The sequence below is a fragment of the Eschrichtius robustus genome, chromosome 2 (assembly GCF_028021215.1).
Source record: "Eschrichtius robustus isolate mEscRob2 chromosome 2, mEscRob2.pri, whole genome shotgun sequence".
Classification (NCBI taxonomy): Eukaryota; Metazoa; Chordata; class Mammalia; order Artiodactyla; family Eschrichtiidae; genus Eschrichtius; species Eschrichtius robustus.
In genome coordinates, this window is record NC_090825.1 from 139,038,969 (window position 1) to 139,061,778 (window position 22,810).

At 40.1% G+C, this 22,810-nt stretch overlaps 1 long non-coding RNA gene across 1 annotated transcript in view; it reads right to left on the minus strand.

The window, feature by feature from the left end:
• Positions 1-22,810, minus strand: part of LOC137758573 (uncharacterized) — a 334,245-nt gene that overhangs the window by 236,728 nt on the left and 74,707 nt on the right. Inside the window, exon 3 of the long non-coding RNA XR_011073020.1 lies at positions 7,718-7,900. This is a non-coding gene — a long non-coding RNA (uncharacterized lncRNA). The remainder of the gene's footprint in view (positions 1-7,717; positions 7,901-22,810) is intronic.

The following is a 22,810-nucleotide window of genomic DNA, read 5'->3' on the forward strand; positions in this document are numbered from 1 at the left end:
CAGCAACAAAACAGAGCAATTGCGACAAAAGTAATTATTAATATATATTGCTACAGTGCTATAAGCTTGTTATAAAAGGGAAAAGCTTATATCATGCAGTTTAGTCATGACTCTATGATGATTCTTCCAGCTTATTTACCAACGCCTCCACCCACACACCTATAGTCTTCTCTCTATCTATAATGCTCTCTCTTGCCTCTCTAACAAAGGTGCTAGCTGTCTAATGATGTTCACAGCGAGAAGAAGAGGGGTATGGACAGGAGACTGAGTGCCACCTGAAATCTCTGAACAGAAGAAAGGAATCCAAGCACCTCCTTCCACTGTTCACAGGGACCCAGGATCATATCGGAAGGGCCACCAAGGAGAGGCTGGGTCTGTTCCAAAGGACGAACTAATTTAGTAATGAAGAGTATTCAGAGAAAATCATGCTCAAAAGCCATGACTGAGAACCCTAAACACATTTTCATCACAAACTTAATGGAAAAATCACATAATATGGCAGAGAGAGTTTAAGCTTTAGAATCAGAGAGACCTAAATTCAAATCCTAACAATCCACCCACTGGCATATAATTTGAACAAGTTATTGAAAATCTCCGACCCTCTGTTTGCTCCTTGGCAAAATGAGGATAACAATACCTGTCTCATGGAGCGCTTATGAAGGACTGAGTTAATATATGCAAACTGTATGTTTACTCTATAAATATTAATAATGATGTCTCCAGATCAACTTAGAGAAAAGAAGAAATCAGGGGACTTTGTACCTGAGGTAAAAAATAATAATATCAACCAGTAAAATTTATTGTAAACTTACTATGTAGCCTTCAAAGTTTGCAGTGCTGTGGAGTATTTTAAAATTATGGTTTTGCCATATTAATCAAATAATAAATTCCTGAGGGTCATGGACAAAACTATGAGCACTAGAAAAAGTAAAAAGGAGACAAATATGTAGAAAGAGGACCAAGAAGAAGGCAATGAGAGCTGAGCCTTACAGAATGAGCAAATGAGAGACAGAGAAAGGAGGAGAGAGCAATCCACAGAGGAAATTCAGAGTGAGTGTGTGTGTGTGTGTGTGTGTGTGTGTGTGTGTTGTGTGGAGAGAGAGAGAAGGAGGAGGAGGAGAAGAAGGAGAAGGAGAAGGAGGAGGGGGAGGGGGAGAGGGAGGAGAGAAGAGAGATGGAAATATACATTGGATACCCAATGAGGGCCAGTACTGCACTCACTGCATTACATAGTAATCACAGTTAATCATCAGAACACATCTGCAAGTATTATCTCCATTTCTTTTTTTAAAAATTTTATTTATTTTTTATACAGCAGGTTCTTATTAGTCATCCATTTTATACACATCAGTGTATACATGTCAATCCCAATCGCCCAATTCATCCCACCACCACCCCAACCCCCCGCCGCTTTCCCTCCTTGGTGTCCATACGTTTGTTCTCTGCATCTGTGTCTCAATTTCTGCCCTGCAAACCAGTTCATCTGTACCATTTTTCTAGGTTCCACATATATGCGTTAATATACAATATTTGTTTTTCTCTTTCTGGCTTACTTCACTCTGTATGACAGTCTCTAGATCCATCCACGTCTCAACAAATGACCCAATTTCGTTCCTTTTCATGGCTGAGAAATATACCACTGTATATATGTACCACATCTTCTTTATCCATTCATCTTTCGATGGGCATTTAAGGTGCTTGCATGACCTGGCTATTGGAAATAGTGCTGCAATGAACATTCGGGTGCATGTGTCTTTTTGAATTATGGTTTTCCCTGGGTATATGCCAAGTAGTGGGATTGCTGGATCATATGGTAATTCTATTTTTAGTTTTTTAAGGAACCTCCATACTGTTCTCCATAGTGGCTGTTTCAATTTACATTCCCACCAACAGTGCAAGAGGGTTCCCTTTTCTCCACACCCTCTCCAGCATTTGTTGTTTGTAGATTTTCTGATGATGCTCATTCTAACTGGTGTGAGGTGATACCTCATTGTAGTTTTGATTTGCATTTCTCTAATAATTAGTGATGTTGAGCATCTTTTCATGTGCTTCTTGGCCATCTGTATGTCTTCTTTGGAGAAATGACTATTTAGGTCTTCCGCCCATTTTTGGATTGGGTTGTTTGTCTCTTTAATATTGAGCAGCATGACCTGTTTATATATTTTGGAGATTAATCTTTTGTCAGTTGATTCGTTTGCAAATATTTTCTCCCATTTTCAGGGTTGTCTTTTCATCTTGTTTATGGTTTCCTTGGCTGTGCAAAAGCTTTTAAGTTTCATTAAGTCCCATTTGTTTATTTTTGTTTTTATTTCCATTACTCTAGGAGGTGGATCAAAAAAGATCTTGCTGTGATTTATGTCAAAGAGTGTTCTTCCTATGTTTTCCTCTAAGAGTTTAATAGTGTCCGGTCTTACATTTAGGTCTCTAATCCATTTTGAGTTTATTTTTGTGTATGGTGTTAGGAAGTGTTCTAATTTCATTCTTTTACATGTAGCTGTCCAGTTTTCCCAGCACCACTTATTGAAGAGATTGTCTTTTCTCCATTGTATGTCCTTGCCTCCTTTGTCATAGATTAGTTGACCATACGTGGGTGGGTTTATCTCGGGGCTTCCTATCTTGTTCCATTGATCTATGTTTCTGTTTTCGTGCCAGTACCATATTGTCTTGATTACTGTAGCTTTGTAGTATAGTCTGAAGTCAGGGAGTCTGATTCCTCCAGCTCTGTTTTTTTCCCTCAAGACTGCTTTGGCTATTCGGGGTCTTTTGTGTCTCCATACAAATTTTAAGATTTTTTGTTCTAGTTCCGTAAAAAATGCCATTGGTAATTTGATAGGGATTGCATTGAATCTGTAGATTGCTTTGGGTAGTATACTCATTTTCACAATATTGATTCTTCCAATCCAAGAACATGATATATCTCTCCATCTGTTGATATCATTTTTAATTTCTTTCATCAGTGTCTTATAGTTTTCATTTTTAATTTCTTTCATCTGTGTCTTACAGTTTTCTGCATACAGGTCTTTTGTCTCCCTAAGTAGGTTTATTCCTAGGTATTTTATTCTTTTTGTTGCAATGGTACATGGGAGTATTTCCTTAATTTCTCTTTCAGATTTTTCATCATTAGTGTATAGAAATTCAACAGATTTCTGTGCATTAATTTTGTATCCTGCAACTTTACCAAATTCATTGATTAGCTCTAGTAGTTTTCTGGGGGCATCTTTAGGATTCTCTACGTATAGTATCATGTCATCTGCAAACAGTGACAGTTTTACTTCTTTTCCAATTTGGATTCCTTTTACTTCTTATTCTTCTCTGATTGCCGTAGCTAGGACTTCCAAAACTATGTTGAATAATAGTGGCGAGAGTGGACATCTTTGTCTTGTTCCTGATCTTAGAGGAAATGCTTTCAGTTTTTCACCATTGAGAATGATGTTTGCTGTGGGTTTGTTGTATATGGCCTTTACTATGTGGAGGTAGGTTCCCTCTATGCCCGCTTTCTGGAGAGTTTTTCACATAAATGGGTGTTGAATTTTGTCAAAAGCTTTTTCTGCATCTATTGAGATGATCATATGGTTTTCTTCTTCAATTTGTTAATATGGTGTATCACATTGATTGATTTGTGTATATTGAAGAATCCTTGCATCCCTGGGATAAATCCCAGTTGATCATGGTGTATGGTCCTTTTAATGTGTTGTTGGATTCTGTTTGCTAGTATTTTGTTGAGAATTTTTGCATCTATATTCATCAGTGATATTGGTCTGTAATTTCCTTTTTTTGTAGTATCTGTGTCTGGTTTTGGTATCAGGGTGATGGTGGCCTCATAGAATGAGTTTGGGAGTGTTCCTTCCTCTGCAATTTTTTGGAAGAGTTTGAGAAGGATGGGTGTTAGCTCTTCTCTAAATGTTTGATAGAATTCACCTGTGAAGCCATCTGGTCCTGGACTTTTGTTTTTTGGAAGATTTTTAATCACAGTTTCAATTTCATTACTTGTGATTGGTCTGCTCATATTTTCTATTTCTTCCTGGTTCAGTCTTGGGAGGTTATACCTTTCTAAGAATTTGTCCATTTCTTCCAGGTTGTCCATTTTATTGGCATAAAGTTGCTTGTAGTAGTCTCTTAGGATGCTTTGTGTTTCTGCAGTGTGTGTTGTAACTTCTTTTTCATTTCTGATTTTAATGATTTGAGTCCTTTCTCTCTTTTTCTTGATGAGTCTGGCTAATGGTTTATCAATTTTTTTATCTTCTCAAAGAACCAGCTTTTAGTTTTACTGATGTTTGCTATTGTTTTTTGTTTCTATTTCATTTACTTCTGATCTGATCGTTATGATTTCTTTCCTTCTGCTAACTTTGGGTTTTGTTTGTTCTTCTTTCTCTAGTTCTTTAGGTGTAAGGTTAGATTGTTTATTTGAGATTTTTCTTGTTTCTTGAGGTAGGCTTGTATAGCTATTAACTTCCCTCTTAGAACTGCTTTTGCTGCATCCCATACATTTTGGGTCGTCGTGTTTTCATTGTCATTTGTCTCTAGGTATTTTTTGATTTCCTCTTTGATTTCTTCAGTGATCTCTTGGTTATTTAGTAACGTATTGTTTAGCCTCCATGTGTTTGTGTTTTTAACGTTTTTTTCCCGTAATTGATTTCTAATCTCATAGCATTGTGGTCAGAAAAGATGCTTGATATGATTTGAACTTTCTTAAATTTACTGAGGCTTGATTTGTGACCCAAGATGTGATGTATCCTGGAGAATGTTCCATGCGCACTTGAGAAGAAAGTGTAATCTGCTGTTTTTGGATGGAATGTCCTATAAATATCAATTAAATCTATCTGGTCTATTGTGTCATTTAAAGCTTGTGTTTCCTTATTTATTTTCTGTTTGGATGATCTGTCTATTGGTGTAAGTGAGGTGTTAAAGTCCTCCACTATTATTGTGTCACTGTCGATTTCCTCTTTTACAGCTGTTAGCAGTTGCCTTATGTATTGAGGTGCTCCTATGTTGGGTGCATAAATATTTACAATTGTTATATCTTCTTCTTGGATTGATCCCTTGATCATTATGTAGTGTCCTTCCTTGTCTCTTGTAACATTCTTCATTTTAAAGTCTACTTTATCTGATATGAGTATAGCTACTCCAGCTTTCTTTTGATTTCCATTTGCATGCAATATCTTTTTCCATCCCCTCACTTTCAGTCTGTATGTGTCCCTAGGTCAGAAGTGGTCTCTTGTAGACAGCATATATATTGGTCTTGTTTTTGTATCCATTCAGCAAGCCTGTGTCTTTTGGTTGGAACATTTAATCCATTCACGTTTAAGGTAATTATCGATATGTATGTTCCTATTACCATTTTTTTAGTCGTTTTGGGTTTGTTTTTGTAGGTCCTTTTCTTCTCTTGTGTTTCCCACTTAGAGAAGTTCCTTTAGCATGTGTTGTAGAGCTGGTTTGGTGGTGCTGAATTCTCTTAGCTTTTGCTGCTCTGTAAAGCTTTTGATTTCTCCATCAAATCTGAATGAGATCCTTGCTGGGTAGAGTAATCTTGGTTGTAGGTTTTTCCCTTTCATCACTTTAAGTGTATCATGCCACTCCCTTCTGGCTTGTAGAGTTTCTGCTGAGAAATCAGCTGTTAACCTTATGGGAGTTCCCTTGTATGTTATTTGTCATTTTTCTCTTGCTGCTGTCAATAATTTTTCTTTGTCTTTAATTTTTGCCACTTTGATTACTATGTGTCTTGGCGTGTTTCTCCTTGGGTCTATCCTGTATGGGACTCTCTGTGCTTCCTGGACTTGGGTGGCTATTTCCTTTCCCATGTTAGGGAAGTTTTCAACTATAATCTCTTCAAATATTTTCTCTGGTCCTTTCTCTCTCTCTTCTCCTTCTGGGACCCCTATAATGCGAATGTTGTTGCATTTAATGTTGTCCCAGAGGTCTCTTAGGCTGTCTTCATTTCTTTTCATTCTTTTTTCTTTATTCTGTTCCGTGGCAGTGAATTCCACCATTCTGTCTTCCAGGTCACTTATCCGTTCTTCTGCCTCAGTTATTCTGCTATTGATTCCTTCTAGTGTAGTTTTCATTTCAGTTATTGTATTGGTCATCTCTGTTTGTTTGTTCTTTAATTCTTCTAGGTCTTTGTTAAACATTTCTTGCATCTTCTCAATCTTTGCCTCCATTCTTATTCCGAGGTCCTGGATCATCTTCACTATCATTATTCTGAATTGTTTTTCTGGAATTTTGCCTATCTCCACTTCATTTAGTTGTTTTTCTGGGGTTTTATCTTGTTCCTTCATCTGGTGCATAGCCCTCTGCCTTTTCATCCTGTCTATCTTTCTATGAATGTGGTTTTTGTTCCACAGGCTGCAGGATTGTAGTTCTTCTTGCTTCTGCTGTCTGCCCTCTGGTGGATGAGGCTATCTAAGAGGCTTGTGCAAATTTCCCGATGGGAGGGACTGGTGGTGGGTAGAGCTGGCTGTTGCTCTGGTGGGCAGAGCTCAGTAAAACTTTAATCTGCTTGCCTGCTGATAGATGGGGCTGGGTCCCCTCCCTGTTGGTTTTTTGGCCTGAGGTGACCCAACACTGGAGCCTACCCTGCTCTTTGGTGGGGCTAATGGCAGACTCTGGGAGGGCTCACGCCAAGGAGTACTTCCCAGAACTTCTGCTACCAGTGTCCTTGCCCTCACAGTGAGCCACACCCATCCCCTGCCTCTGCAGGAGACCCCCCCCCAACACCAGCAGGTAGGTCTGGTTCACTCTTCCCTGGGGTCACTGTTCCTTCTCCTGGGTCCCGATGCACACACTACTTTGTGTGTGCCCTCCAAGAGTGGAGTCTCTGTTCCCCCAGTCCTGTCGGAGTCCTGCAATCAAATCCCGCTAGCCTTCAAAGTCTGATTCTCTAAGAATTCCTCCTCCCATTGCCTGACCCCCAGGTTGGGAAGCCTGACCTGGGGCTCAGAACCATCACTCCAGTGGGTGGACTTCTGTGGTATAAGTGTTCACCAGTCTGTGAGCCACCTACCCAGCAGTTATGGGATTTGATTTTATTGTGATTGCACCCCTCCTCCCGTCTCATTGTGGTTTCTCCTTTGTCTTTGGATGTGGGGTATCTTTTTTGGTGAGTTCCAGTGTCTTCCTCTTGATGATTGTTCAGCAGTTAGTTGTGATTCTGGTGCTCTCATAAGAGGGAGTGAGCACACATCCTTCTACTCTGCCATCTTGAGGAGCTCTCTTATCTCCATTTTATAGATAAAGAAAGTGAGGTTATAAAGGTTAGAACACAGAGCTAACAGCGACAGAGGCAGGATTTGAACCCAGGTCTGCCCAACCCAGTGCTCAGGCTTTTCCCAACATCATGATTGTCAAAGTCATGATAAACATGATCAGACTGGAGTGTGCTCTGCCTGTTGAGGAAGGAGTACATTTATGTTCAAAGGTCTCTGAATGTCCGCTTTGTGAGAAAAGCCTCAATTTTCTTGAATTCCAAGATTGAAGTAAACGTCCCACTTTCTTCAAAGCTCTTTTCCCCTTAGAGAAAACTTGCTTAGCAGATCCAGAAACCCCTGGAAAAACTACTATTCCCTTCATATACTAAATTCCCTTGTCACCTACCTCCTAACCCCAGTAAATTCTGTTTCTCACTCAGGGAGGAATTGATTTTCATTGGTATTCATTTGAAGTAGGGAAGGTCACAGGTTAGAACATTGGAAATGTATTGTCTAAAGAGCACAGTTTGTACCTTGCTTCCGAGAGAAGATCTTTAAAGATGGCTTGGCTTAGCTGACTTTTCTTCCCCTCCTGCATCCAAGAAACATCCTCCAGGGAGAAAGTCGATTTCAAATCTTCACGCTGCAGAGGCTCTGGGGCAGTCCGTTGCTGAATGCAGATCAGCCTGTTTCTTCTGTTTTGAGATAAATGGAATCTGGGAAGAGTTTTGAAAGAAAAGTTTTTAAGCAATCCTAGGGCCTGGACTATGCTCTGATCAGACCAAGAAATAAGGTTCCAATCTAAAAGGCAGCATGTTCCAATCTGAAAGCCAAATGGACTCCAGCCTTGATCCCCACTGAATTTATTTTTATTTTCCAAATCCTCCCCAAACTTTGCATTTGATATGTAAACATTCTCAATTAGTCTAGCCATTAAGTAGTTCTCCTTTGCAAAAGCGCATCCATGACGGGAGGTTTGTCCTTAAAGTGGTGAGTAATAGGAATGAATTATTCTGCAGTTTCCTGAGAAAGAGCTCAGTAGAATCTGGAAGCATCTGAGGGTATTCTTAATTACTCAGATGCAGAATTATCAAAGCACACAGTGGTTCCATCTATCCCTCCTAGTATCTCACTCTAATTTTCTTTTTCATAATGTAGATATTTTACATAAAATTGTCTGGAGAAAAACAGACTACACTTGAGGGAGCAAATGTTAGGCCAGCCTTTCTCTGCTGCGACTGGTGCTGGTGAAGGTCTTGAATATTCATGCAGAATACTTTTTAAAAATCACATGGAGTGAATATCACTTCTTTTTCCTTTCCCTCAACATTTTCCCACACTGACTCAAATAATTCAAAACTTTAGGCTGGGCACAAACCAGATTACATAATTTATAAGTTTCAGTTGCAACAAGTAGCCAAGTTTGAAGTTCACAGGAGGTCCTTTCTGAGTGAAGATTACTGGGGATGCAGGAAGCTCTCCTTGACCTGCAGCTCCACTTAGGTAGAGAGGGAATGAAGACAATCCAGGAAGTTGACTACCAAGAGCTATAAACCAAAGACTCCAGAAGAAGACTAACCTTGGAAAAACAATGCTGTGTATTAACTCATATGCCAGGCCTACAGTAAAAGTTTTGCATTCATTCCCACATTTAACCCTTAGGACTCTATGAGAGGTGTCATTATCAGCCACTTTTCATACATGAGGAAACTGAGGCATAGAGTGGTCACACGGTAAGTAAGTGGTGAAGCCAGGGTTTGCACCAGGCAGTCTGACCCTGAAACAGGAGGCAAGGGGGCAGGGCACAATCCCTAAAGAATGACAGAGCCCTGGAGGAAACGACAAAAACTGGTTAGAACCAATTAGGCCCAAGATGGCAGAAGATTCGCCTTCCAGTAGATCTTGAGCCTCATTATATGCTCATGGTAATTCATTAGCTAAATGACCCACCCACAGGCACTGTGACAGTTCTGAGGCCTACCATAAAAGGTCATTTCTGGGCCCAATTCCTGGAAATCCCCGCCCCTTCTCCAAGATAGTTGGAATAATCCTCCAATTCATTAGCCTATGAAATTACATAGCCCATAAAAACAAAGCACCCTAAATATGCGGATATATGTATACGTATAGCTGATTCACTTTGTTATAAAGCAGAAACTAACACACCATTGTAAAGCAATTATACTCCAATAAAGATGTTTAAAGAAAAAAAATTAACCGCCCCATAATTTGGGGCCTCTCAGAGGAGGGTGTTTCTCCCAGGGCTGCTCTTACCTTCTGAAATGGACCGCATTCTGTCTATGGAAAGTGTATCTCTCCAAATAAATCCACTTCTTACCTATCGCTTTGTGTCTCATTAAATTCTTTCTGTGCTGAGACATCAAGAACCTGAACTTCAGTAGATCCTGAGACCAGGTGTGTCACCTTAAGAAAAGACAGTGGGTTCAAGTCCCAATCTGAGTTGTGCGGTTTCAACCCCAGAGACTGCGTTTTTAGCCACTGTGCAATCCCATCTCTTTCAATTACTCCCCAGACTGTGAGCCCCATGAGGTCAAGGACTTGATCTATCTTGTTCACTTATATACCTCCAAAATCCTAGAACAATGTCTGGCACACATACGTGGCTAATGAATGTCTAATTATTTAATTATATAATTAAATGATGAAAATATGAATAAAGTTCTGAATCTAGCTTGTTCCTTTGATCTTCAGATTTCTTGGGGACAGAAAACAGGACACTCCAGGCATATGATAGATACAACCAAGTGCGTATATGTCAATCCTAATCTCCCAGTTATACACACTACTATATATAAAATAGACAACTGGGACTTCCCTGGTGGCGCAGTGGTTAAGAATCTGCCTGCCAATGCAGGGGACATGGGTTTGATCCCTGGTCCGGGAAGATCCTACATGCCACGGAGCAACTAAGCCCATGTGCCACAACTACTGAGCCTGTGCTCTAGAGCCCGTGAGCCACAACTACTGAAGCCCGCGTGCCACAACTACTGAAGCCCACGGTCCTAGAGCCCATGTTCCACAACAAGAGAAGCCACCGCAATGAGAAGCCCACACACCCCAACGAAGAGTAGTCTCTGCTCGCCACAACTAAAGAAAGCCCGCGCGCAGCAACAAAGACCCAATGCAGCCAAAAGTAAATAAATAAAAAATAAATTATATTTTTTAAAAAAAGTCGTACCTAACTTTTTTAGATCTTTCTAAACCAGGACCACCATCCCAGCAAGGTGTTCAGGCTTCAAAAATTGCAAATAACCCTGTTCTTTTTAATTGGATATTTCTTAGAGATTCCATGTTGATATCTGCTTTCTGCATATATTCAAGGGTAAGAAATATCAATAGAACGTTTTTCAATTTATCTCAATATTTTTACACCTTGAACAAATTCAGATATTTTAAAAGAATCTGACAAATTCAAGGAATATGACATAAAAATGGTATTCCTATTTTAAACTCAAGCTGCTCAAGAGTTCAGCAGATACATTTCTTATGTCCAGCTGATGCAGTTTCTCATTGTGTTGCTGTTGAATTCTGGAGAGACCAAGATGTACCATGTGAGCCCATAAAAGGCATATCTGATACTGATACTTCCAGGATCCAGCACTTCTTGTCAGTATAGTTGATGCAAGAACAATGAGTGTCTCTCATGCTGATGCTTAGCTTTTTAAATTCTCAATTGCTTATTGCTGTCTAAATGGTGGTTCTTTGAATTTTCCTTTAGAAATGCACCATTTTCATTGTGCAATGAACCTAGGGTCTCCTGTCCTCTGCAAAGAATTAGGCGTGTTCCATCCACCATTTCATTCACTTACAAAAGGTAGGAACCAAGTGTAGGGCCAGTTAGAGTGGAGAAATTTGTTAATTGGGTATGGATGCTTTGTTCTTGGGTCACTTCCGCCTCTCCTGAACATTGCCTCCCCTTATATATGCAAGAAAAAAGGGTACTGGCCTTGATTCTGTAGACCTAGTTTCAAGCCCTGGCTTCTGTTACTCAGTACTGACTTGCTTTGAAACTTTGAGTAAGTAACTGATTATCTATTTCCTTATCAATAAAAATGGAGATAAAAGACCTATCCCACTGACTTGATAGAAGTCTTGGAAATGAAAATGAAAAGTCCTACAAAATTATCATGTTTTACGTGGTGAAACAAGCTGGTTTCATGCTGCTTAAAAGATATTTGCTGCCTCCTTCAGTGCCCTACGCCCCTCTCCTCTGTATCTTCTCCCCCACACAGACTGTCTTTGCCTTTTCCACCTTCCAAACAGCCTAGCCCAGACCGGCTTCCATCTCTAAATGTCTAGTGGACATTTTCAGTCAACACCTTCCTAGACATCTCTCCATAACTGATCACTTCCTGGAAACACTCTTTTCTAAATTTAGGCTCTGTTCTTCCACTCTCCTAGTATTTCACCAGCCTATCTGACTCCTCAACCTCCTTTGCTAGCTCTTTCTGTCTGTTATATTAAAAGGTTTTTTTTTTTTTTAATTTCTGAAATATTTTGTTTAAATAAGAAATTAGCAGAGATTTAGGTTTCTTTTGTTGGTGGTGGTGTACCTTCATACATGTAGAGGAAGAATGCTCCCCTTCTGGTTTAACAAAGAAAACTCACAAGTATTTAAAATTCTTTGAAAACAAAGAAGTCAACTGAAATATTATTTTTTGGGCCACACATTCTTAAGCAAAACTAATGAGATTTACAGACATTTTAGAGGTTAAAGGTTATTTTCATAGAACCTATCAATATGTGAAGTCCCAGTGTCTTACAAGATGCTATTATTAAAAATATCCATTGCAAAGAGAATTCTATGGTGCAAACAAAACAGAATCTGCAGCTACAAGAGAAGGTGGAAAATTTTCTCCTTGGGGCACCAAGATTTCTTGTACCAGCAATTACCGGTGGCTAGAGTTTGAAGGCTAATACTGGAATTCCATTAGTTAGCTCAGTGAGCAAAAGAATCATGACTGATAATATGGAACTTAAATTTGACGGGTAGAGGAGAGGGTAGAATAGGATTTTTAACAAATGTGAACATACACTGTTCACATTTGTTCACTGATGTTTTGCATTTCTTCGGGCCAGATTTGAAATATTTAAGTCCTTCTGTGCTCAGCCCCAGGCCCCCAACTACTGTTCTTTCTCTACACCTCTTCTCGCATGATTACATCTATTCTTGTGGTCTTAATTAACACCTCTTTGTAGGTGACTCCCAGATTATGTCTCTAACCTGACTTCCCTTTAGGCTCCTGACAGGTATTCTACAATTGCTTGCTTGGAATCTCCAATTAGAAGACTCACAAGCACCTCAGTATGATTAGATCCAAAACAGAACTCCTGGTTTCTGCTCCCTATAACCTCTCCCTCCCCTCTGTCATTGACATTTAACTAAATGGCACCATTCTGAACCTACCCAGCCTTTCAAACCAGAAACCTACATCATCCTTGACTCTTCTCTTTTCTTTACACTCCTCTAAAGTTATCCCCTTTATCATCAATTCTTATCTATTCTACTTTTAACCTGTGTCTGGGTTCCATCAGCTTTTCTTCAGCTCCATTGCCACTACCCATGTCCAGGCCATGATCATCTCTTGTTTGGGCTATTCCAATCAACTTCAGTTGATCTCCTGCTTTTATCCTTGTCCCAATCCAATCCATTTTCCCTACAACATCAGTGGGATCCTTTTAAAACCATAAATAAGAACATTTAAGTCTCTTGCCTAAATCCTTTCATTGGCTTTCCCTTATATTTACAAAATCATCCAAGCTCCTTAACAAGTCTCCAAGAGCTCACATGCTCTGGTGACTGCCTGTGTCTTTATTCATTCTAACCTCATTTCACCCCCTCTCCCTCTCACTAACAACATTCCAGTCATACTAGCTTTTTTCGGGTCTTCTAACACGCCAAGTTCTTTCCCACCTCAAAACCAGTAAACACATTCATCCCACTACCTGGAACATCCTTCTATTCATCCTTTAAAAGACTAGCACCATTTTACTCATCAAGGCTCAGCTCAACTGTCACCTCTTCAGAGAGGCTTCCCTGTTGTTTTCCCTTATGACAATGTATTTTAAATTTTATTAAGCATTTCTTTGTTTACTTGTCACTGTCTGACTCATCCACAAGACCAACACTGTGTGAAGACGTAGACCATAACTACTTGGTTCTTCACTGCACGCCAGCACCCAGCCACTGGGCCTAGAACGGAGGAGGACTTCCCTAATCTGTTCATGAAAATCATGTTTCCAAATGAATGTACAAATTTTAGGACGATATAAAGTAGAGAATACTCATAAATATTTTTCCGAATTCTTCAACAGTGAAAAGAGAAAAATCTTCAACTAATTTCAGGATTATGGTAATTCTTTAATATGGCAGGAGGAGGGCAGGGTGGGGCCTGTCCTGTCCATTGTAGGATGTTGTGCAAAAGTTATAGCCTTTATCCATCAGATGCCAATAGCATGGCCCTACCTCACGTAGGACAACCAGAAGTGTCTCCATATATTGCCAAATGTCCACTGGGGGGCGAAATCATACCTGATTGGGAACCACTGACCTGCATAATCAACATTTAATACGTCATTTTATCCCCCACAAAGATAAAAATAAAAAATAAAAATATTAAGTGAGGAAATTAATGCACGAAGAGCATAAGTGACCTGCTTAAGGCTGCATATAATTAGGAGTAGAAAGGGGAGCAAAATCCAGCAAACAAACCTCCCAATTAATGCTAAAGTAGGTTCCTGTTCATAAACACATGGTTGATCTGCTTTTCTGTATATGAATATATTCGTTTTGAAAGAAAACAGTAATCATATTCCCATCAGAGTTAACATTAATTAACATCAATTCACTGGAAAGACAGTTACACTGAACTTATAAAAATTCTTTGAGGCATGGAATTGTCTTTCCCAGTCTTCAAGAAGCCTTACATCAAATGCCTGGTTTCTAACTCTACAGATACATCAGTACAGCTTTTAAACAAAATTATTTTAAATAATAAATTTATATCTCATGGTTAGCTTTTCCCAGTAAAATCTCAGAATCACATAAGCATTCTAGATTTTAGCTGCTTTTTAACAATTCATAAAATGTGCATCCTTATCTGACTTCAACGAAGGCTTAAAACACTCTGAATGTGAATTATTTTCTCATATTTCATGCATTAGCTTCTCTTATTTCTTAATCAGATTCATTTGTGTTCTGGACCAAGTACAGCTTTGGGTTGTCCTAGAGGTAAACCCAAAGTTGTGTTTACAAAATATTACATCATTATTAAACCCACATAAGCAGACTACAGAAAGCCCTCACCACAGAATAATATCTATTATTAATTGATTGGCTGCTATGAGGCTGGTGCTGTAATAAGTGCTATACATACTTTATATCACTTAGGCTTTATAACAGCTCTTTGATATAGAGACTAATATACCATTTCACAGATGGGGCAAACAAAGAAATTAAGTAACTCACCTAAGCTACTATATAAAGTCAGGGGTGGAAATCCAGGTCCCTCTGATTCCAAACAACAACTTATTAACAACCAAATGATATGTCCTACTCGGTGGGGCTGAGAATCAACCAATATTGTTCATCTCTAATGGCCATTCTAGTCATGATACCTGGCCAATGGTTTTTCTTAAAAAACCTGAGGCTGTAGAGAAACCTTGGGAGAGACCATCAAGATGGCGGAGGAATGCATCAGAAATACATCTACACGTGGAACAGGTCTGGCAAAAGACCTCAGACCTCCCAAAAGGCAAGAAACTCCCCACGTACCTGGGTAGGGCAAAAGAAAAAACAGAGACAAAGAATAGGGACAGCACCTGCGCCAGTGGGAGGAAGCTGTGAAGGAGGAAAGGTTTCCACGCACTAGGAAGGCCCTTCACGGGCGGAGACTGTGGGTGGCGGAGGTGGGAAGCTTCGGAGCCACGGAGGAGAGCGCAGCCACAGGGGTGCGGAGGGCAAAGCGGAGAGATTCCCGCATGGAGGAGCGGTGCCGAGCAGCACTCACCAGCCCGAGAGGTTTGTCTGCTCACCTGGGCTGGGGCGGGCGGGGCTGGGAGCTGAGGCTTGGACTTCGGTCGGATCGCAGGGAGAGGACTGGGGTTGGCGGCGTGAACACAGCCTGAAGGGGCTAGTGCGCCACGGCTAGCCGGGAGGGAGACCGGGAAAAGGTCTGCAGCTGCCGAAGAGGCAAGAGACATTTTCTTGCCTTTTTGTTTCCCGGTGCGCGAGGAGAGGGGATTCAGAGCGCCGCCTAAACGAGCTGCAGAGGTGGGCGCGAGCCGCGGCTATCAGCGCGGACCCCAGAGACGGGCATGAGACGCTAAGGCTGTTGCTGCCGCCACCAAGAAGCCTGTGTGCAAGCACAGGTCACTCTCCACACCGCCCCTCCCGGGAGCCGGTGCAGCCCACCAGGGCCAGGCTCCCGTGATCCAGGGACAACTTCCCCAGGAGAACACATGGCGTGCCTCAGGCTGGTGCAACGTCACGCTGGCCTCTGACGCTGCAGGCTCGCCCCGCATCAGTACCCCTCCCTCCCCCCGGCCTGAGTGAGCCAGAGCCCCCAGAGCAGCTGCTCCCTTAACCCCGTCCTGTCTGAGCGAAGAACAGACGCCCTCAGGTGACCTACACTCAGAGGCGGGTCCACATCCAAAGCTGAACCCCAGGAGCTGTGCAACAAAGAACAGAAAGGGAAATGTCTCCCAGCAGCCTCAGAAGCAGCAGATTAAAGCTCCACAAACAACTTGATGTACCTGCATCTGTGGAATACCTGAATAGACAACCAATCATCCCAAATTGAGGAGGTGGACTTTGGAAGCAACGATATATATTTTTCCCCCCTTTTCTCTTTTTCTGAGTGTGTATGTTTATGCTTCTGTGTGTGATTTTGTCTGTATAGCTTTGCTTTTACCATTTGTCCTAGTGTTCGGTCTCTCCGTTTTTTTGGTTTGTTTTATTACTTAAAGAAATTTTTTTTCTTAATAATTATTTTTTATTTTAATAACTTTATTTTATTTTACTTTATTTTATTTTATTTTCTCTTCTTCTTTCTTTCTTTCCTTTTTATCTCCCTTTTATTCTGAGCCATGTGGAGGACAGGCTCTTGGTGCTCCAGCCATGCATCAGGGCTGTGCCTCTGAGGTGGGAGAGCCAAGTTCAGGACACTGGTCCACAAGAGACTTCCCAGTGCCACGTAATATCAAACGGCAAAAATCTCCCAGAGACCTCCATCTCAACGGCAAGACCCAGCTCCACTCAATGATCAGCAAGCTACAGTGCAGGACACCCTATGCCAAAAAACTAGCAAGAAAGGAACACAACCCCATCCATTAGCACAGAGGCTGCCTAAAATCATAATAAGGCCACAGACACCACAAAACACACCACCAGACGTGGACCTGCCCACCAGAAAGACAAGATCCAGCCTCATCCACCAGAACACAGGCACTAGTCCCCTCCACCAGGAAGCCTACACAACCCACTGAACCAACCTTAGCCACTGGGGACAGACAACAAAAACAACGGGAACTACGAACCTGCAGCCTGCGAAAAGGAGACCCCAAACACAGTAAGTTCAGCAAAATGAGAAGATAGAGAAACACACAGCACATGAAGGAGCAAGGCAAAAACCCACCAGACCTAACAAATGCAGAGGACATAGGCAGTCTACTTGAAAAAGAAATCAGAATAATGATAGTAAAGATGATCCAAAATCTTGGAAATAGACTGGAGAAAATAAAAGAAACGTTTAACAAGGACCTAGAAGAACTAAAGAGAAAACAAACAGAGATAGAACAACACAATAAATGAAATTAAAAATTCTCAAGAAGGGATCAATAGCAGAATAACTGAGGCAGAAGAACAGATAAGTGACCTAGAAGATAAAATAGTGGAAATAACTAGTGCAGAGCAGAATAAGGAAAAAAAATGAAAAGAATTGAGGACAGTCTCACAGACCTCTGGGACAACATTAAATGCACCAACATTCGAATTATAGGGGTCGCAGAGGAAGAAGAGAAAAAGAAAGGGACTGAGAAAATATTTGAAGAGATTATAGTTGAAAACTTCCCTAATATGGGAAAGGAAATAGTTAATCAAGTCCTGGAAGCACAGAGAGTCCCACACAGGATAAATCCAAGGAGAAACACAACAACACACATATTAATCAAACTATAAAAAATTAAATACAAAGAACAAATATTAAAAGCAGCAAGGGAAAAACAACAAATAACACATAAGGGAATCTCCATAAGGTTAACAGCTGATCTTTCAGCAGATATTCTGCAAGCCAGAAGGGAGTGGCAGGACATATTTAAAGTGATGAAGGAGAAAAACCTACAATCAAGATGACTCTACCCAGCAAGGATCTCATTCAGACTTGAGGGAGAAATTAAAACCTTTACAGACAAGCATAAGCTAAGAGAATTCAGCACCACTAAACCAGCTTTACAACAAATGCTAAAGGAACGTCTCTAGGCAGGAAACACAAGAGAAGGAAAACACCTACAATGACAAACCCAAAACAATTAAGAAAATGGTAACAGGAACAGACATATCAATAATTACCTTAAATGTAAATGGATTAAATGCTCCAACCAAAAGACATAGACTGGCTGAATGGATACAAAAACGAGACCCGTATATATGCTGTCTACAAGAGACCCACTTCAGACCTAGGGACACATACAGACTGAAAGTGAGGGGATGGAAAAAGATATTCCATGCAAATGGAAATCAAAAGAAAGCTGGAATAGCAATTCTCATATCAGACAAAATAGACTTTAAAACAAAGACTATTACAAGAGACAAAGAAGGACACTACATAATGATCAAGGGATCAATCCAAGAAGAAGGTATAACAATTGTAAATATTTATGCACCCAACATAGGAGCACCTCAATACATAAGGCAAATACTATCAGCCATGAAAGGGGAAATCGACAGTAACACAATCATAGTAGGAGACTTTAACACGCCACTTTCACCAATGGACAGATCATCCAAAATGAAAATAAATAAGGAAACACAAGCTTTAATTGATACATTAAACAAGATGGACTTAATTGATATTTATAGGACATTCCATCCAAAAACAACAGAATACACATTCTTCTCAAGTGCTCATGGAATATTCTCCAGGATAGATCATATCTTGGGGCACAGATCAAGCCTTGGTAAATTTAAGAAAATTGAAATCGTATCAAGTATCTTTTCCGACCACAATGCTATGAGACTAGACATCAATTAGAGGAAAAAATCTGTAAGAAATACAAACACATGGAGGCTAAACAACACACTACTTAATAACCAAGAGATCACTGAAGAAATCAAAGAGGAAATCAAAAAATACTTAGAAACAAATGACAATGAAAACACAACGACCCAAAACCTATGGGATGCAGCAAAAGCAGTTCTAAGAGGGAATTTATAGCTATACAAGCCTACCTTAAGAAATAAGAAGCATCTCAAATAAACAACCTAAACTTACACCTAAAGCAATTAGAGAAATAATAACAAAAAACCCCAAAGTTAGCAGAAGGAGAGAAATCATAAAGATCAGATCAGAAATAAATGAAAAAGAAATGAAGGAAACGATAGCAAAGATCAATAAAACTAAAAGCTGGTTCTTTGAGAAGATAAACAAAATTGATAAACCATTACTCAGACTTATCAAGAAAAAAAGGGAGAAGACTCAAATCAATAGAATTAGAAATGAAAAAGGAAAAGTAACAACTGACACTGCAGAAATACAAAGGATCATGAGAGATTACTACAAGCAACTATATGCCAATAAAATGGACAACCTGGAAGAAATGGACAAATTCTTAGAAATGCACAACCTTCCAAGACTCAACCAGGAAGGAATAGAAAATATGAACAGAACAATCACAAGCACTGAAATTGAAACTGTTGATTTAAAATCTTCCAACAAACAAAACCCCAGGGCCAGATGGCTTCACAGGCGAATTCTATCAAACATTTAGAGAAGAGCTAATACCTATCCTTCTCAAACTCTTCCAAAATATAGCAGAGGGAGGAACACTCCCAAACTCATTCTACAAGGCCACCATCACTCTGATACCAAAACCACACAAAGATGTCACAAAGAAAGAAAACTACAGGCCAATATCACTGATGAACATCAATGCAAAAATCCTCAACAAAATACTAGCAAACAGAATCCAGCAGCACATTAAAAGGATCACACACTATGATCAAGTGGGGTTTATCCCAGGAATGCAAGGATTCTTCAGTATACGCAAATCAATCAATGTGATACTCCATATTAACAAATTGAAGGAGAAAACAATATGATCATCTCAATAGATGCAGAGAAATCTTTCGACAAAATTCAACACCCATTTATGATAAAAACCCTCCAGAAAGTAGGCATAGAGGGAACTTTCCTCAACATAATAAAGGCCATATATGACAAACCCACAGCCAACATCGTCCTCAATGGTGAAAAACTGAAACCATTTCCACTAAGATCAGGAGCAAGACAAGGTTGCCCACTCTCAACACTATTATTCAACATAGTTTTGGAAGTTTTAGCCATAGCAATCAGAGAAGAAAAAGAAATAAAAGGAATCCAAATCGGAAAAGAAGAAGTAAAGCTGTCACTGTTTGCAGATGACATGATACTATACACAGAGAATCCTAAAGATGCTACCAGAAAACTACTAGAGCTAATCAATGAATTTGGTAAAGTAGCAGGATACAAAATTAATGCACAGAAATCTCTGGCATTCCTATACAGTAATGATGAAAAATCTGAAAGTGAAATTAAGAAAACACTCCCATTTACCATTGCAACAAAAAGAATAAAATATCTAGAAATAAACCTACCTAAGGAGACAAAAGACCTGCATGCAGAAAATTATAAGACACTGATGAAAGACATTAAAGATGATACAAACAGATGGAGAGATATACCATGTTCTTGGATTGGAACAATCAACATTGTGAAAATGACTCTACTACCCAAAGCAATCTACAGATTCAATGCAATCCCTATCAAACTACCAATGGCATTTTTCACAGAACTTGAACACAAAATTTCGCAATTTGTATGGAAACACAAAAGACCCCGAGTGGCCAAAGCAATCTTGAGAAAGTAAAATGGAGCTGGAGGAATCAGGCTCTCAGACTTCAGAGTATACTACAAAGCTACAGTAAACAAGACAGTATGGTACTGGCACAAAAACAGAAATATAGATCAATGGAACAGGATAGAAAGCCCAGAGATAAACCCACGCACATATGGTCACCTTATTTTTGATAAAGGAGGCAAGAATACACAATGGAGAAAAGACAGCCTCTTCAATAAGTGGTGCTGGGAAATCTGGACAGCTACTTGTAAAAGAATGAACTTAGAACACTCCCTAACACCATACACAAAAATAAACTCAAAATGGATTAAAGACCTAAATGTAAGGCCAGACACTATCAAACTCTTAGAGGAAAACATAGGCAGAACACTCTATGACATAAATCACAGCAAGATCCTTTTTGACCCTCCTCCTAGAGAAATGGAAATAAAAACAAAAATAAACAAATGGGACCTAATGAAACTCAAAAGCTTTTGCACAGTAAAGGAAACCATAAACAAGACGAGACGACAACCCTCAGAATGGGAGAAAATATTTGCAAATGAAGCAACTGACAAAGGATTAATCTCCAAAATTTACAAGCAGCTCATGCAGCTCAATATCAAAAAAACAAACAACCCAATCCAAAAACGGGCAGAAGACCTAAATAGACACCTCTGCAAAGAAGATATACAGATTGCCAACAAACACATGAAAGAATGCTCAACATCATTAATCATTAGAGAAATGCAAATCAAAACTACAATGAGGTATCACCTCACACCCGTCAGAATGGCCATCATCAAAAAATCTACAAACAATAAATGCTGGAGAGGGTGTGGAGAAAAGGGAACCCTCTTGCACTTTCGGTGGGAATGTAAATCGATACAGCCACTATGGAGAACAGTATGGAAGTTCCTTAAAAAACTAAAAATAGAACTACCATATGACCCAGCAATCCACTACTGGGCATATACCCTGAGAAAACCATAATTCAAAAAGAGTCATGTAGCCCAATGTTCACTGCAGCTCTATTTACAATAGCCAGGACATGGAAGCAACCTAAGTATCCATGACAGATGAATGGGTAAAGAAGATGTGGCACATATATACAATGGAATATTACTCAGCCATAAAAAGAAACAAAATTGAGTTATTTGTAGTGAGGTGGATGGACCTAGAGTCTGTCATACAGAGTGAAGTAAGTCAGAAAGAGAAAAACAAATACCATATGGTAACACATATATATGGAATCTAAAAAAAAAAAAAAAAAAATGGTTTTGAAGAACCTACGGGCAGGATGGGAATAAAGACGCAGACGTAGAGTATGGACTTGAGGACACAGGGAGGGGGAAGGGCAAGCTTGGACGAAGTGAGAGAGTGGCATGGACATATATACACTACCAAATGTAAAATAGCTAGTGGGAAGCAGCCACATTGCACAGGGAGATCAGTTCGGTGCTTTATGACCACCTAGAGGGGTGGGATAGGGAGGGTGGGAGGGAGATGCAAGAGGGAGGAGATATGGGGATATATGTATATGTATAGCTGACTCACTTTGTTATAAAGCTGAAACTAACACACCATTGTAAAGCAATTATACTCCAATAAAGATGTTAAGAAAAAAAAAAGAGAGAAACCTCATCTCTCATCCTAGAGGAGCCACAAACTAGAGGTGCTCTGAGTCAAGAGGTGACCTTGTATTGAGCCAGATATGACACCTAGGAAGTTGAGAAGGGATGCCTTCCACTCCTACTAGTCTTCCCAGAATTCAACCTTTAGTTTTTGGCCATGTGGGTTAGGGTGACCAATCCGTGTGTTCCCAGGACCATCCCAGTTCTAGCCCTGAAAATCCTGCATCCGGGAAACCCTATCTATGGATGTGTTCCCTCTTTACCCTCTACCAAATCTCCCTGATGCCAGCTGCCTTTCTACATCTCTAAATGTTCATTTTTTTAAGAAACATCAAGACTTTACTATGTGGCAAGACTTTACTACAGTAAGACTATACCAGCTGTAAAGGATATCAAGGCAAAAAAAATTCAAATCTCCAAACAGGTACCATCTGCCTGCTGTATCATCCTTTCAAACTGATAGCCATCCTTTCAAACACCAGCCAGGACTAAGACCTACCACCTGCCATCATGCTCTGTAAATACCAGGTCCCATCTGCCCAGCCCTTCTTCCTCTAGCTGGTTGCTCTAATAACTGCCTTGTGTCCACCTGCTGTTCCCACATGGTCTGGTCTATTCACCCAGTGATTGAACTCCTAATCCCACCCTGACAAGTGGCTAAAAAGAAGCCACTTGTCTCACTAGCCTACCTAGCTGAGTGGGAAACTAGAAGTGGCTAAAAGCCTTATGTCTCAGGAGAGCTGTTGAGTCAATGATATGTTTTCTCAAGTTCTAGACCATAGATCCTCAAGTAGAACAACAGAAAAATGGTTATCAGGGGATCTCTGTTTTAAAATATAATTGGGAATTCTGGAAGTCTTGTTTTCTCATCCTCAGTAC